This window comes from Photinus pyralis, unplaced genomic scaffold (assembly GCF_008802855.1).
Source record: "Photinus pyralis isolate 1611_PpyrPB1 unplaced genomic scaffold, Ppyr1.3 Ppyr1.4_LG2, whole genome shotgun sequence".
Lineage (NCBI taxonomy): Eukaryota > Metazoa > Arthropoda > Insecta > Coleoptera > Lampyridae > Photinus > Photinus pyralis.
In genome coordinates, this window is record NW_022170403.1 from 8,177,140 (window position 1) to 8,193,819 (window position 16,680).

A 16,680-nucleotide genomic window follows, 5' to 3' on the forward strand; every position below is an offset into this window, starting at 1 on the left:
AATTTGATCGTTCAATGCGTAGACCGTTACTAAACATGTACATGATCGAGACGAAACTAGATCGTAGAAGTGAATGTAGTCAAGCATTTGTTAATTATATTGAGATGGAATCTACCATAGGAATATTGCAAAGGTAATATCTTTTCATTAAATATTGAATAATTGAATCGAATACGTAATTTAATAATGCTTTTGTTTATAACTCTCGTGGTCTAATTGCATTGAAATAGGTGCAAATGCTGGGCCGGGGACAGACTTATTTAAACTTAACGTTGTTGAAATTATACATTGTGCTTAATTCTGATTAATTAAAATTAAGCCGTGCGAAACTATGCATTCGACTGTCAGTTATTTATAATTGGAAATGGAATTAAGCCTGCTAAGTACGCAAGCTACTAGTAAGTATTAAACTTAGCTGAAGGCGTCGTTTTGATTGCTTTTCTTACAATAATAATCTCTTTTAATTTTATCACATCATGAATATGCATTGAAGTGTTTTAGTTTGGTTTCGGCCCTAATACCTGTCCGCGATTCCGTGACTAATCAGAGCCGAGTACTGCCAATTATGCACTCGCTCATAAGTAGATAAGTAGAAAATTAACGATCACACCGATTTCACACTCAGCAACTCCTGCGTATCCAGATTTGGTGACCAGGTAACATAAAATTAGTGCATGTTTAGAAGGTCCACCTATAAAGGACATTCAAATAGACCCCGGTCTCTGTAGTGGACCCAGTTACACACTTCATCGTCCGTTGTGAATCGATGTCCGCGAATAGCGTGTGTTGAGAGGTCCAAACACATTAAAGTCACAGGGTGACCAGACTGGCACTATGCATCGTGAAGCGGTGCGCACCCGTCAATCTGTCTACCACGTATGTAGAACTTTTCTTCATCATCACGGTAATTAAAAGCAAAACCGCAATCAAAACGCAGATCAAATTAGAACACCACAAATAAATCTTATCCACTCCCCAAGGTCATGATCTTGGGAAAACCCACTCCATGACCTTGTGACGTCACAAAATCCAAGATAGTCTGCCCCTGTTTCACTATTTCTAAGACTGCTGGTTTTGTCAGCTTAGTAAACTGCTTGTATAAGAAAATGGTCATTTAATCCTACAAATTTAATGGTACGTTTTCCCAGTCCTACGCTTGTAAATGTTGAACCTGCGCAGATCATTAGCTACCTCTGCTGTTGAGAATTTTCACAGAGAAAAAACTGGCAGTCTAGTCGAACCCAATCTACTCACGAAGATTCAGTCTTTTATTAATCACTGAAGAAACCAAGAGGGTGGCTGCTGGACTATTAGCTGTTATAGTCCAGTCATTATATACCAAAAACGGCAAATAGAAAAAATAATTCGTTTAGTCCCAATTTTTTCTGAAATGTGTGGTGGAAGGTCTCTTGATGATTGTCCCGAGCGATTTCGTTGTCACTGGCGGTGAGCTCATAGAGGACAATTTTCTAAATCGAAAGTTCATCATCGATTTCCAGCTAAGGGCTCTTAAAGGTGAGCAATTTTACAAAAAAAACTAACGTTTTCTTATAGCTCATTTCCTGTTCACTTTTTAGGTACAAGTGGATGGTTGTAGGGAATTAAATTTCCTTCCAGAATCATCGACATGTGTGGTGTTTATGCTTCGACAGTTCGACTGTACCCACAAAAAACAAGAATAAAGAGAAATTTCGCGAGCGAAGATAATGTGCAATTCAGATGTACGTACAATCCCTCACTGTGTTCTTTACTGGGTGAAGGTGTCCATTGTCACCTCTTTTCCAGCCCCATTGTTCTGGAAAAAGTGATTTCTCCAGGCCACTGCTGAACTACGAAATTGTTACCCTACGACCCACCATTTTCGAGAAATAGTCGAAAAACCGCACATTTACCCCCCACCCCTCCCTTCGGTGACACCGAAATCACTTGGTTCTTGACTACACGATCATCAGTGGACCTTCAACCACACATTCCAGAAAAATTGGAACCACACGAATTATTTTTCCTATTTTTCCTAGAATAACTGGACTATTAAACACAATATTAACTGAAGAAATGTGCACAAGGGTAGAGAATGCGGCAACTCAATTGTTGGTGAAATTACAGAAGATGCACTATTTTATTAAATGTGGTTTGGAATTTTTCTTATTGGACTCGCTTTAATATAAATTTGACGATCAAAGCGTTCGCAGTCAGTGTTCTCATTATTTTCAACAACACAGCATGAGCTTTTATCAAGTCATCACGGTAATAAGATTTCTTCAATTACTACCCGGTTATTATTTCAATTTACTGGTTAACAGAATTATGCCTTTGTCATTCCTAATAGTAGGTACCGCTATTCGATTTGTCTCTCCAGGTATGAATTTAAGTAATTGATGGTCAACCGATTATTAAGCGCAAACGGATTAAATTTACTTGTAGAACGAATTATTAAAAAAAAAATATCGCAGCGGGGATTCGCGCACGTATTCGGATGATAAAGGATCGATTTGTTCGTTGGGGTATGATTTGCAAATAACCGAGTGCTTACCCGAGCGACCTTATCATTGGTTCAAAAATTGTGAAGTATTACGGAGAAAAAATTCCACAACTGATAACATTAGCTAGACATTGTTACATGCCTGACTTGGATTTAGAGGCCCTGATGATACTTGTCCGCTAGTAACAATTCTCACTTTACTCATATTATTTTTTTTCACTTATAATTGCACAAGAGGTTTGTATTTTACCGAGTAAATTTGGGTTGTTTAGGTAATGAAAATCTGTTACCTAGTAATTAGACGAGAAAAACTGTCAACTAATAAAAATGCGACACCGCAGGTGGAGCATTTTTAGGTTGACAGTTTTTCGAGTCCAATTGCTAAAAGGAAACAGATTTGAATTGCCACAACCCAAATTTACTCGGTTTAAATACAAACCTCGAGTGTAATTCGGCGGGACAATTTAACGAACAAGAAATTCACCAAATTAATCAATTATTGACAGACGTCAAACTAGTCATATGGGAAAGGATAATGCGATTATTGGTTCGAAAATGAATAAGTGTGAAAAAACCACTAGTGCATTTGTCGCTGGAAAAGTTGCAGGTAACTTTTGCCGCTGTCAAAGTGACAATTGCACTGCGGCTTATGCGATTTTTTATACATGAGTTGAATTGTCCTCCAAAAACGATGTTTTCCTATGAAACTGTCCTAGAAATAGTATGTTGGTTCTCCTGTATCCATTTTTGTGAAATTCTCTCGACACAATTGGAATTTTTAAAAAGTTCACTACAAAGAATTGACGATAAATTTTGAAAGTTGAAGTGTGTTTACGTTAGTTTACCTAATAATTGCGAATTGTGAACACGACAGGTTTTTCATTAATTTTAGCTTATTCCCAAATAATGTTTGTTCCTCGGTTTGTTCCATCAGTTGGCCAACCTGTTTTGTGTCGTCAATGTTATTTTTTCTTTATTTTGTTCAGTATGGTCATAAGGACCGAGGGAGAAGGTCTAGGCTCAAATAGATAAGAACAAAAAAAAACCAACCATAATCATGCAACAAATTTTCTACATTTACTTGATTGCTACTTGCTTTTCAAGGCTTGTTTGTTCATAATACCCTGCACGCAGGATGTTGATAATTAAAAATTAAATTACTTAGTTTTTCTCTCTAATAATCCAAATAATCTGGTCGTAAAAATTTTGCGATATCCAGGCGCACTTATCAAAGACACAAAAACACTCGCTGGCAGCTTTAGGAAACTACACTTCTTTAATAAACCGAACTCAATGACTCGAAGTGGCTTAATAATACAATGAAGGATTTTTGGTAGCTGTTCGGACGGTAGAAATTTTAATGAAAGACAAACCTTTTGGAAAGACTTCTCTAAGTTGACAACTGCCTTGTTTACTCACACTCGAACTAACTTCTTTTGAATACGGATAAACTGTTTTCAAAACATTCCACAATCTTTCAATCATCTTCTTGTTTGGGATTTTCAAAAACCCCCGACAAGCACAATTAGATTTAATAACGCCAGCTCTGAAGGCACGCATCCCCACTTATGCCTAAAATAACGCGCAATTATTCGAAACAGAACACGTGCGTTAATTACATTTCATCTGACAAAAACTCCTTATCGAAAACGTGATCGTTTTGCACGTGGTACAATTTAGTTGTGGGAACTCATGCGCCTTCAGAAGTAGACGCCCCAATAACTCATACGATTTTTAATTCGAGATGCAAATCGACGATGTCATATCTCAATTACCGAGTCTTTATCTCGGGGATACCGGGTCTCTAATCTGATTTCAGAGTGACGCCGGGAACCCGGACTTGAGCTCAACTCCACGTCAGCATTCGATTTAACAATGTTCCCAAATAAAGGCTTGCTTTCATTGTGGTTAAATGGCTAAGATCAAATCTGGCTGGGGTAATTGATTTTTTCCCAAACAACACTATTAATGGGGAAATGCGCTTTTTGTAAACCGTTTATGATAACCTTCGTATCTGATTGTTAGATGCATTTCAAAACGGCACCCAACCAACGTCATAAACACTCTATTTAAAGCTGTTAGTAAACAAAATTAGCCATCTTCACAGACATTCTGCCTGTAGTACATTCTCTTCTAATATGGATGCCTTCTATTTCTGACAGAGCGCATTGATGACTATACATTGGGCGGAACCTTCGGTTCGCATTGGTCAGTAAAAAGTGACTAAAATAGTCCCTGTCGTGTCAAGAAGCTTTTACGATTCACCTACATGAAACCTTTGTGCTAAATAAAACAATAATAAAATACCAAGACATATTAAAACCGGATTGGTCTTATCATCACGTTGGTTAAAAGTCATTATTAAAACATAAAATTAGCATCAAAGCTACATTTTCTTGTGGTGGTTTTACAATAGGTACGGAAAAGTACAATTGAGATATTTCAGGTTTATAATGTTAACGTGACAGCATTAAGTAATTTGCAACTTAAATGAGTTTAATGTTATAAATACAACAAAAATATTCATGCATGCTTAAACGGAAATTTTAATAACTATAAAATCCTTAATTACAGTGTCAGACAAAATGATGGATTTCTATTATACTCATGCACAAAATGGAAATATATAACCTATTAAAATTTAATTATCTCAATAAACTGTAGGTAACATAAAGTTTTACATCAGTGAATAAATTGCATCGCATGCTTATCTCATTAAAGTTTACCACAATACTGCTTAGAAAATCCTGCGAGTCGGAAACAAAGTTTTTACGTCGATGTCGTGTAAAATAAATAGACGGAAAACAAACCGACGCATTAAACTTATCGTACTGCAAATGTGAAAAATTAACTTCATAGAGTTTGCAACTACCAAAAAGTACAGTGGAAAGGCAAGGGTATTGTAGATTGTGTGAAATAAAGCCAACTGGCAAAACCAACCCCATCTTTGGACCAATGCTATAAAATTCTAGTATGTAGATTTTAAATGTTGCCTTTATCGCGTCTGGCGTTGTATGAATATTACCTTGCTTTAATGTATGCTTAAAAAGTAAATTGTTCTTTATAGAAGTGTTGCTTGTCGCATACATAATCAGTGTTGGGAATCGGCGGTTTAGCGCCAACGATTAATTAAGCTGACGGTCGACATAAACTATATTGCATCGTTCGTTCTCTTAAGTACTAAACCCCGGTTACCTTCACGTTTAACTGTGTATAATCAGTCTTTTCATTTTTTACAGGGAAATAGGGTCTTAGATTTATGTTGCCAAAGTTCCGAAGAAAAGAAATCTTATAGGATAAGTGGTGCGAAGAACAAATAGCAGTCATATAACATGAAAATTCTCCTGCATTTTTGTTATTGTGGCCGTTTTGAAGCAAAAAGTTATAATACTCGTAAATGGGGAGATTTTATTTTATTTTATTGGGTTATCGACAATTTACCGAATCGCGAACTACAGAAATAACCCTTTTTACATTTTGGTTATTCAATTCTACTTTGAAGTATTTTGTGGACCGGTGTCATTCTTTCGTTAAATTTATTTAACAGTTAATCTCTATGGAAACATATCCGTTATATTCATATTGGACAAGCAGATATATTTAAGTGAAATATGAGAGACCAGCCTTAGGGAATTTATTTCCATGAAAAGTGAGTATTATGCATTTAACGGCAAGATGATAGACCGGGGCCAACTCTAGTATAATATCTAAGACTAAGGCGGATAGATAAACCAGTTTCACATTACCCAGAGTCATCAGGGTTCAAGAGACAGTATTTCCCTACCACCTGGACAAGGCACTATGGCACATCTTATATGTATAAAAAAGATTAAATGTACTAGTACGAAAAAGTAATGACCTTGACAAACATACACGCGTACGCCGTACATATCTTGCACTTTACCATAAGTCATTGTGACAGAAACTACATGAAAACGTGTTTGTATATCCCATACGAACAAATTTTTGGTCAAGATTCATTGACGTCTCTCGAAATCTGTAAGATAAGGAGTTTTTAAATTGTGTGTGAAGTAAACAACAGATTTTTTTCCACCATTTATTACACTAATAACTAATCTATAGAAATGAAAATTATAATAATCATCATCATAATCATGACGGTCGAGTCGCCAAGTACCCATTTAAATAAAAGTCCAAAAGGTGACTCGACAGCAACTGTTGGTCGCATAGTATAAAATCGGAAACCCGGGTTTGATTCCCAGTTCCGAAACATAGTTCCGCTCCCAACGTGGCAAAAGGCGATTTAAAACTCTCAACGGAACGTAGTTCTTCGAAGATTGAGGCAAAAGGAGTGTTTAATTGGTAATATAGGTACAATTGTTGTGAAATAATGTGTTTCTTTATACATACAAATTGGCGGATAAGTATGGAATTAGCGAGCTACAGCCTTAACCATTCGTTATATTGAAAAAAGTGTGAGATGAAAGTTGTTTGATATTTAATGCATGTTTTGACGTGCATGGATATTTTTTCGAATGACGTCATTTCAAGTTATGCCATGTTGAGCATATTTTTTAAATTCAACACCCTGTATTTTTTAGTTTTTTATGATCCTCTAGGCGAGGTGCTTCAAAATGGTATAGGGTTTTAACACTCTGAAGTTCTCAAATTTCACGATATGTTAGTTTTAATGTAATTAAATCAAAACATTGAGAAATGCGTATGTATTTCATATTTCATCCGATCTCCATACCCAATCAGTATTAAAATTGTTATTCGCTGACACACTGACAACTGACACTTTAGACGTTATTGGGTATAATTTTTGATGAGCCAATTATTGATATAAAACCCCAAATATCTTGAAATCTGAGAACTTTAGAGTGTTAAAACCCTATATAAGATCATTGATGACCCCTCCCACCCCCCTCTCCTCTACCACCATTTGGTATCTATCTATTCGGGTACGAAATCGACGGGACGAAACTATAGCCACAGAATAGAAAACAATCTATTCAATAAATTACTTAGGTGTGTTGAAGTTTGAAAATTGGGGTTAGTTTAGGAGTAAAGTACTTAGCGATTACGAAGTAAGCAATTGCAGAAGTGGCATATGTCTGCACTTAAATTGAACTATGTGTTTAAGTCATTGTATGCACTATGCAAATAAAAACACCTAAAGCGTGGTTATCATTTAAGTCATACGTTACTCTGCAGAAAGTATACGAAACTGCGCCATTAGGAGAAATACATTAACAGTCCTGCTACACATAGCTCGTTTATATACATATTTATAATGGATTATTTAAGGGAAGTTTGCGTGCTTTGGTTTCCTAATAAAATTTTGCTATAATCAAATTAGTTTTAATCCCAGTACCAACGTAAACAAAAAATTAATACGGCCGCTTCCCCCACGTTATTCTAGGAACTAAATTAAATTCAAAATTTAAATCACGATCAAACTCGCAATAACTAAGAATATTTAACTCCCACAATATAAAAAGCCGCACGCTATAAAGCGCGCCCCTTAAAATTTAAATCCCCTTCAAGTAACAAAACACACAATAGAGTTTAGCCATTTAAACTACTATATCTCATTGTGAAAATATTTAATTCTAGTTCTCCCTACAGCCCCACATTGCAGTATACAAATTGAGTTGGCTGCGCTAATAATGCAACGGGTTGGTTGGCAACGTAGCATTGGTGGTTCGTGATTAATTTTCTCAGGTACCTAATTCATTAAGGATGTATTTATCTCAAAATAGGATGCTGCGAAATCACACCCCGGTTTGCGATGGACGACAAAGGTAAAGTGTCGCTCTTCATGTATTTGCTATTACGGAGAATAGATAAGACATCTGGATGTGCTGTTTGATACGCCACTGAGATAATGGAATTATATATGTGTTTCACCCCCAATATTGTAACTACAAGAGAGAATAATGCTTTAAATTGCATTCGGGAGGCGAGTCAAAAACCATCAATAAGATTTATTTCAATTTATTGTTAAAAAAATGAGAAGATAAACGTTTAACGAAATTTTGAAGTTAGTATCGTTTTTTATTATGTTTGATGTGCGTAATAGCATTGGGCCAAAATATGTAGGTCAGAAAAATCAATACCTAATATCAGTAGATACGTGATTCATTTTATCACGTAATTTTTATGACATTTTTAACTCCATATCTAACATTTCGTATCTTTTTGCGAGAAATGAATTCGCGAAATGGAAAAATAACTTAACGGTGACTCATCCTGATCAATAAAAGAAATTAAACTGGAAACATCTACAAATAATATACGTCGCCATTAGTCACTACAAGTATGCGATGTGCGTGTACGGATAGCGAGACTTTTAGTAATAATTCATAGGTGACGTCGACTTAACATGGCCCATTTTTTCTAAAAAGCTTCCTTTTCAATTTATATTTCTGCGGTTAAACAAAATTGGAGTTTTCGTAAACTGATTTTACGACCAAAACCTATTAATTATGTATGAATGGGTTAAACTTTTTTGTTTTGCTTGAACAAGCACCATTTCACGCTTCACAATAGGTACGTAGGCACCCTTTGATTTGGTTAGACGATTTTGCAAAGTACTGCACGCGTGATAAAGATCCTACCTTGCAAGATTAGGTTAAGATCTTACCAAACCAAAAAATTGACTGCAGATACTAGCAGGGGGCAGACATAGTCTGGGCTAGGTGCTCAACACTGTATGGCGTCAATGCCATATTTTCAAGTCAAGACGTGTCATGTCTCAATGAACGTGAACTCTACGTAAAGAGACTCTATCATAACCACTATCATGAGTACCTACCCTCTTATCGAGCTCTGGTGTTTACAAAGTGATTTGCCTTACCTTATCAACTCCGAACGAAAATCATTATTTCACCACCACATCCACAGTTTCAGTCAGTCCTCTCTAGAACCGACTTTGAAATTTTGATTTTTTTGTAAGAAAAACGAAAGGGTTTTGTTCGCTTTGTCTCTTTCCTTACAAAAGGTTCTTTTGAGGCACTTTCGCCTGACTAACGAATGATCTTTTATTCTTTTTGGGAGAGGCAAGATTCTTTGCGCACTCTCGTTTTAAGAAAAGCGAAAATTGCTTTCCCTCATGTAAATGCATCTGTGATGGAGGAATGTTTTTGCATGTAAGATGGACGAGGTTTAAACGCTCTCTTTCTTAGTTCAATTGCTTCTGAACATCTACCACCACATACGTATTGAAGTAGATTATCCTCAATTTCCTTCAAGGCACGTGCCAATCACCCTGAACCTTTTTACAATTTCTGGCCAGACATTAGCAGCAAGCGCTTTTATTTCTTTTAGGATTTCGTCCCACTTTTTCCTGTCCATGATTCCATGATGAATATTGGCCAGAATTTCTTCTGCTTTCCCATATGAGTTCGCTAAAGACTGGGAATGTTTTAAATCTTGTTTGAACCTCCGTAGGTATATCGAATGCTTTAAAGAGCCAAGGAACTGCTTTGCAGTTAGATTAGATCACGTAATTTTGATGACCAGGGATAACGGAATAACCACTCTAACATCATCGCTCGATATCTTCGAAACGGTCTTTCCGACAGACAAGGTAATCTTTTTTATTCGCCCCGATTCTTCCAATAGATCCTCAAGGTATATTAGTATGTCCGGCGTCACCATTTATTTATTTATTTTACCCTATGTATATACTCGTTTTGCCGAGGATAATCTTTGTTTACACTCGGAGCGCCAAGGCTATGTTTTATTTATACTCGGAGTGCCGAAGATATTCCTTTATTTATCCCCGGAATGGTGAGGTTAAGGGGACCGACCAGAGGGCCATATGTCTATGACGGACATCAATGTGTCGTAAGAGCACGATTGACGTGACTTGTGCGTCCAATCGGCAAGCCGTTTGAGGTTGCTAATTCAGTAATTACCATGAACCCAGTGTCGTGTAAATTAGGTCTCAGAGGTGCAATAATTAAAGTAAAGAAGTGAAGTTTCGAATCAATAGCGTCCTTAGGTTTTTGTGTGTTTTTTTTTGGTGCATCAAAGCGTCGAGAGTCGCGTCGCGTTTGCGTTGCGTTGATGGTCTGTACTGTATAATGCAGTATACGAGTAATAGTAAGTAAACATAACGCCATGTCTTTAATGCTTATATATTATATTGTATTATATTTCAGATGAAAAACTCAAATTTGGAAAGTAAAGGTTTATAATTGGAGCCTTTGTATGTTAGAAAATGTAATTCCTGTAAACAAAAATATGACATATCCGCATTGCATGTAGTGCACATATTAATATTTTCTCTTTCCAAGTAAAGAGAAAATCTCAAAGCAAATTCTTTCAAACGGATATTCAATAACATCGTCATTATACGTAACGAGCCGATTGTAATGTTACGTGAACAGAGTACCGGACATTATATTTAATCACTGCCATATTATTACACGCACATTTTGCAAGAGTTACAATGTTTCTAAGCAACTGTGTTTATATCAAATCAATAAGCAATAATAGAATACTTATTCTGATTTAGCGATTAAAAACCTGGAGGGTAGTATAAAAAACTGTTTCTTGATGTATTAAAATAATAAACGTTTAAATAAAGGATGATTAAGTACACGGGAAATGGCAGAAGAAAAGCGAATGCGAGACTTAGATTTTGGACCGGTATCGAGTTGTTATTTTTTCCACCAATAGACAATAAAACAAGATACGATTTGTAGTAAGGGCGCTTTTTGGCTCTGGCATCTGAGAGCCAAGAAAAATCTTGACGATTCTTCGATATCGCTATCCTTATTCCTCACCGCAATGATGCCAAAGTGACATATGATTGAATTGAAGTATTAAAACACAACATAGTCTCCTTGTGCTGAATTGTCACGTTTGTTAATATGTTTGGCAAGCATGTACTGTATGTCCATTAGCACCACACTGCAGCTGTAGGTGCAAATGCGCTATAGTAAAAACAAGCGTATCACATATATTGTAAACACCAAATGTGCCCATGCGCAGACTGCGCATTGATAAGTTTCTTATTGATCATAAGAACTTTGTGCCCTTACTTATTTTCCTTAGGTACATATTAATAGTCCATTGTATGACTACCACCTTTCGAGAAGTACCGATCAATTGGAAGCTATTGGAAAATGAGTTGCGGAATTTAGATCAAGAAAAAAGCAGACCATTCAATTTGGAAGAGCGCCAGAAAGAATCAAAGGCAAGCAGAAGTTTTCGGTTCACTAAATCCGATTCTGGATTATGGCCACCATGATAATCCAGTTCGTGAACTGAGACAACTAAGCCGGATAACCGCACACAAAAGACTAATCAGTCGTATTCCGTTACAAATTCAGATAATAATAAATGATTGTGACACAATTTCTTCCCTTTGTTACATATGGGAGGTTTTGGAAAATGTTCCAATTTGTTTTGTTTAGAGCACACGTTAACTGACCTAATCATAATTAACTTATTCATTTGCTTTACAAACCCATGAGTTATATTAGAAAGGAAACTTTGATTTAGCAAACAATGAATGTATGTACCTATACACATAACAAAATGTTGAGGATTGTAGCCTAATTAAATTTACTGCCTACTGTTAAAACGTTTTCATTTCGTAATGTACACTAACACACATTACACTTAATACCCCTTGAATATGTATAGCATTTCATCCACAGCCGTATATCAGAATTGCTTTATGTGTTCCCGTGTTCACCAGCAAAACAATATGCTACAAAATTTTATTGTTGGTGCAGCGTATTCATTTTATTTACAACATTCATGAGTATCTGTAGTATATAAATAGTTGTAGGTTTATCATCTACACTATAAATATAAACATTATCTTCATTTTACTTTACACTTACTATATGTACGGAATGGTTAACGATACGACAAAAATACCTGATGTTATCACGCCTGCCAGGTTATGAAAGGAAGACATAGTCGCTTGCGCCCTTGTTATAAAATTGTGGTGTTGATCAATCGTTAGTTTGCGTTTATGTATTTAAACCTTAAGCGACACTTCTGCGTGTGTTTGTATAAGTAACTTCATTTCGTACTGATCAATCACCGCAAGAGAACAAAATTCAAATTTTATTGTGAATTCCGTAAAAGCGTCGGAAAGTTTGCACCCCTAAATTGCTTTTCTAAATCGAAGCATTTCCCATTTACCCTTTAATGAGCGCGAGGATAATTTATTTTTTGTAAGGTTAGCGACGTAAAAGGGCGAACAAAATTAAATTGTAACAAAATGAAACTGAATGTAAATCAAGGCTAAAGTGCGAAACGCCCAGCAGTTTCCTTAAACAAACAGTGGGTGCATGTCCCCAATTACCCGTTACCCATACACGAGCCGTTTAGAGCCGAGGCCGCTAATGGCCACATCTCACGCTCTCGTAGTCGTAAATCACCGTCGCTGCCACTGACTTAGTGACCCGCTGACATGTTGTCAATCGTTTCCATTTGCAATTGTAATTCCATGCTCCTGAATATAATCGTGATTAGGTCATTCTTTACGGGCCGTTGATGCAATGGGCGTTGTTCGTTGAATAATTAAAAAGGCTTCAACGATACGCTGCACCTGCTCTGAGAACGTAATGTTCAGTTTATAGATGCCTATAGTATAACAATGTCGATGATTCTAAGTATATATTTTTCCGGAAAAATGGTGCTTGGGCAACAAGGGCTTACGAACTTGCTTGAAGTTAGATCGAAATTATAAGAAATCCCGTCCAAAGGTATTTTAGGTTTACTTAGCCCCAGTTGCACCAACAAAATTGCTTAAAGTTAAGTCGAACTTAAACATGATGGCAACGGTTATTAAAACAATCGTTGCTGGTATTTCAGTTATGTTTAACTTTAAGGGATACTTAATTTTGACGGTGCAATTGGCCCTTAGACACGTAGGGCGTTTGAATGTGTATCAGTTGTAAATTATCAATTGCGTTGTGAGAGATTAAACATGAAACAAAGAAGTCAAGAGAATAGACACAATACAATAAAAGCCCGTTTTTTTCAGTTAGAACCGTTAGACTGTAAAAGTGTACCACGAAGACGGTGTCAGAGTCGCAGGCTAAAGTGGCCCTTGCGGGGGACTGGAATAATAAAATTTACGATATGTGTTTAATTTATTTTTATAAGGTGTTTTTCCTATCAAGTAACATAATAACGCTTGGAGGGTGGGGTGCTGTAGTCCCCAGTAGCCATTGACGGTGAATAAGAACGCTACATCATGAAACGGATCGTTCATTTAGGGCAGGATTCGCGATTAATGAGATCCTAACATGTCACTTGGTCTGCATAAGAAGCATTCCGAACCCCTGACCGCGTCAAAATGGAAAACAACGGTCCCACACGAATTTAAGTTATGATTGGGCATTTAACAAATTAAAACATAAAATAAAATAAATTAAACAAATATAGCAAACGAGCTCCTGGGTATGGCTATAGCATGACGTGCAAAACCAAATTTTAAACCTGATGTTAGTTTTGCTTTTATTTAAAGTGTATGTATATGAATGAAATTTCATTTGAATGCCTCCATAAATAAGCTGCGCATGCGCAAAACCAAATTTTGAAACTGATGTTAAATTTTCTTTTATTGCAAGTGGTTATGTACCAAATTTCATTTAAATCCCCCTATAAATCAGAAAGTTGGCACTGCGCATGCGCAAAACGAAATTTTGAAACTGGCGTAAAATTTGGTTTTATTCCAAGTGCCTATGTATCAAATTTTATTTAATTGCCTCCATAAATAAGGAAGTTGGCACTGCGCATGCGCAAACCAAATTTTGAAACTGGCGTTAAATTTACTTTTATTCCAAGTGGCTATGTATCAAATTTTATTTAAATCCCTCCATAAATAAGAAAGTTGGCACTGCGCATGCGCAAAACCAAGTTTTGAAACTGGCGTTAAATTTGCTTTTATTCCAAGTGGTTATGTACCATATTTCATTTAAATCCCCCTATAAATCAGAAAGTTGGCACTGCGCATGCGCAAAACGAAATTTTGAAACTGGCGTAAAATTTGGTTTTATTTCAAATGCCTACGTATCAAATTTTATTTAAATCCCTCCATAAATAAGAAAGTTGCCACTGCGCATGCGCAAAACCAAATTTTGAAACTGGCGTTAAATTTGGTTTTATTCCAAGTGGCTATGTATCAAATTTCATTTAAATACCTTCATAAATAAGAAAGTTTGCAATTCGGTCTGTAAATGGTCGAGATGCGCAAAGGGCACTGTGAATGCTGATCGATTAGGTTCAACTTTTGAAATTGTGTTTTATATGGCTAAAGCTATGCGCATATTGAATTTCATGCAATTCGGTTCATAACTAACGGAGATGTCAAAAGGGCCTACTTTATTTTTTGGGCTACATTGCCAATTCACGAACTCCGATCTACAAATTTGATAAAGAATCCACCTGCAAAATTTTATCGTAATCGGTCCATTCGTTTATGAGTTATCGTGCTAACGGACGGACGGACGGACAGACACAACAAAATTATAAACTCGCTAGGAGCTCGTTAATAACGCAATATAATGGAATTATTTTTTATTCTGGAAGGACATAACGTTGTTACTTCGCCACGATTCTTCCTAAACGTGTTTTAATTACTCTTGTTTCTGAAACTGTTGAAACTACTGGTTCAGTATGAACTACCGCTGTGAGAGGTCGGCCATTTATGGTGGTAGCAACGCTGGCCAGTCAAGTCATCATCTGGTTATAATCCAGTTTTGATTTTACTAATATCCTCTTGAAGAGGTCCGAAGCGAATTAATCTTTCCCAATAACATCCAAACCAAGGAGATGCAGATGGGATGAAGATTCATTGTATTTGTCGAATGTCGCATTTTTTCTTCACTTCTTCCCAGTCGACACTATCAAACAAATTCTCCGCTCCCATGAAATTTGTTCCGTTGTCTGAGAAAATTGTATTGGGCTTTCCATATATTAATGTATAGAAATAAACCTTTATTCACGATCATATTGTAATCAGTCTCATAATTGTCATTTTGAAGGATAAGGAAGTTGTGTTTTACAACACTTATTTTTCCAGGAGGGAGGAAAGTAGATTCTCGAGGTTAGTAATGTTCGATTCGAGGTTAGTAATATTTCATTACCTACCTCGATTTAGTTGCTAATATCCTAATGGATGGCGCTCTCATCGTAACTGTCTGACACAGATGACAGCTGATTTAGATGCGAATTGTTCAAAACCGCATTTTAAAAACAATTCTTATTCTTATTATGAGTAATATGGATTATTTTAAGTTCTGTGCTTTTTTTGTAAATTGCAAATGAACGACCAAACGCGAAAAAGTGAAATAAGTAAATGCGGACCGAAGTAAACACAAGTAGGAGTCGTGATTAACTTTAGCCAGATTACGGAAGATGATGGTTTGTTTCACGTAACCTAAAACTAAACGAGCGCGGTGCTAAATGGTTAAGTAAAAACAAAAGCAAAAAGAAACCGTTAATTATTAAAGGATCGGTAAGTATAAAACTCGAACTTGAGTTTAATGAAATTGATTGTTACTTTAGAGAGCCCATTACTGTTTAAATTTCTGCGTGGAAAAGTTCAATTCTTGTCCATAAGACATGGAAACATTGGGTTGCGCTTGCGACCCATGAGAAGAGCAAGGGATGGCAATTTATGGCATCATAATGTTGCATATCGGAGACGTCGTAGCACTACCTGAAGAGGATACTGCCATACTTTGTTATTTCCGCGTGCCCGTAAAGCGAATGGGCCACTGAATTGGCGACGAAACCTCCTGCTACTGCAGCCAATCTACAGCCACCGAACTGTTTTAAGTTGAAGAAATCCACTGGCACTTGCTAATATTGTAGCGATCATATGCCAAAAACAATGTCCGGTAATTAAATGTAATTTGTCACATTTTAGAAATAGATAGTGCTATTTTTTAGGGCCATCGTATTGGAACAGGTGTTTAGTGACTACCTGATTGGATCTGGAGAATAAATCTTTCGTTATTGACATCTGCACAGATTATAATACTAATATTGTAACCCAGTCGAAATCTGTAATCACAAAAGATCGCTGTAGGTACATTTTAGAATAATAAAACTGACATGGTCATTAGGCATTACCTACCGCATTAGGTTTGAATGTGGATCACAACATTATTTGGTCGTTCATAATGTGGATGATTTCTTTACCTTTACCTCATTAAAATAAGCAAGTAAAACATGAAGTTTTACCTATACCC

General features: G+C 36.4%; 1 long non-coding RNA gene across 1 annotated transcript; it reads left to right on the forward strand.

Annotated features, from left to right (window-relative positions):
• The first annotated feature begins 15,678 nt into the window (after window positions 1-15,678).
• On the forward strand, window positions 15,679-16,561 carry LOC116164644. The gene is made up of 2 exons (XR_004143956.1): window positions 15,679-15,941; window positions 15,992-16,561. It is a non-coding gene; the product is annotated as an uncharacterized LOC116164644 (long non-coding RNA).
• The last annotated feature ends 119 nt before the right edge of the window (window positions 16,562-16,680 follow it).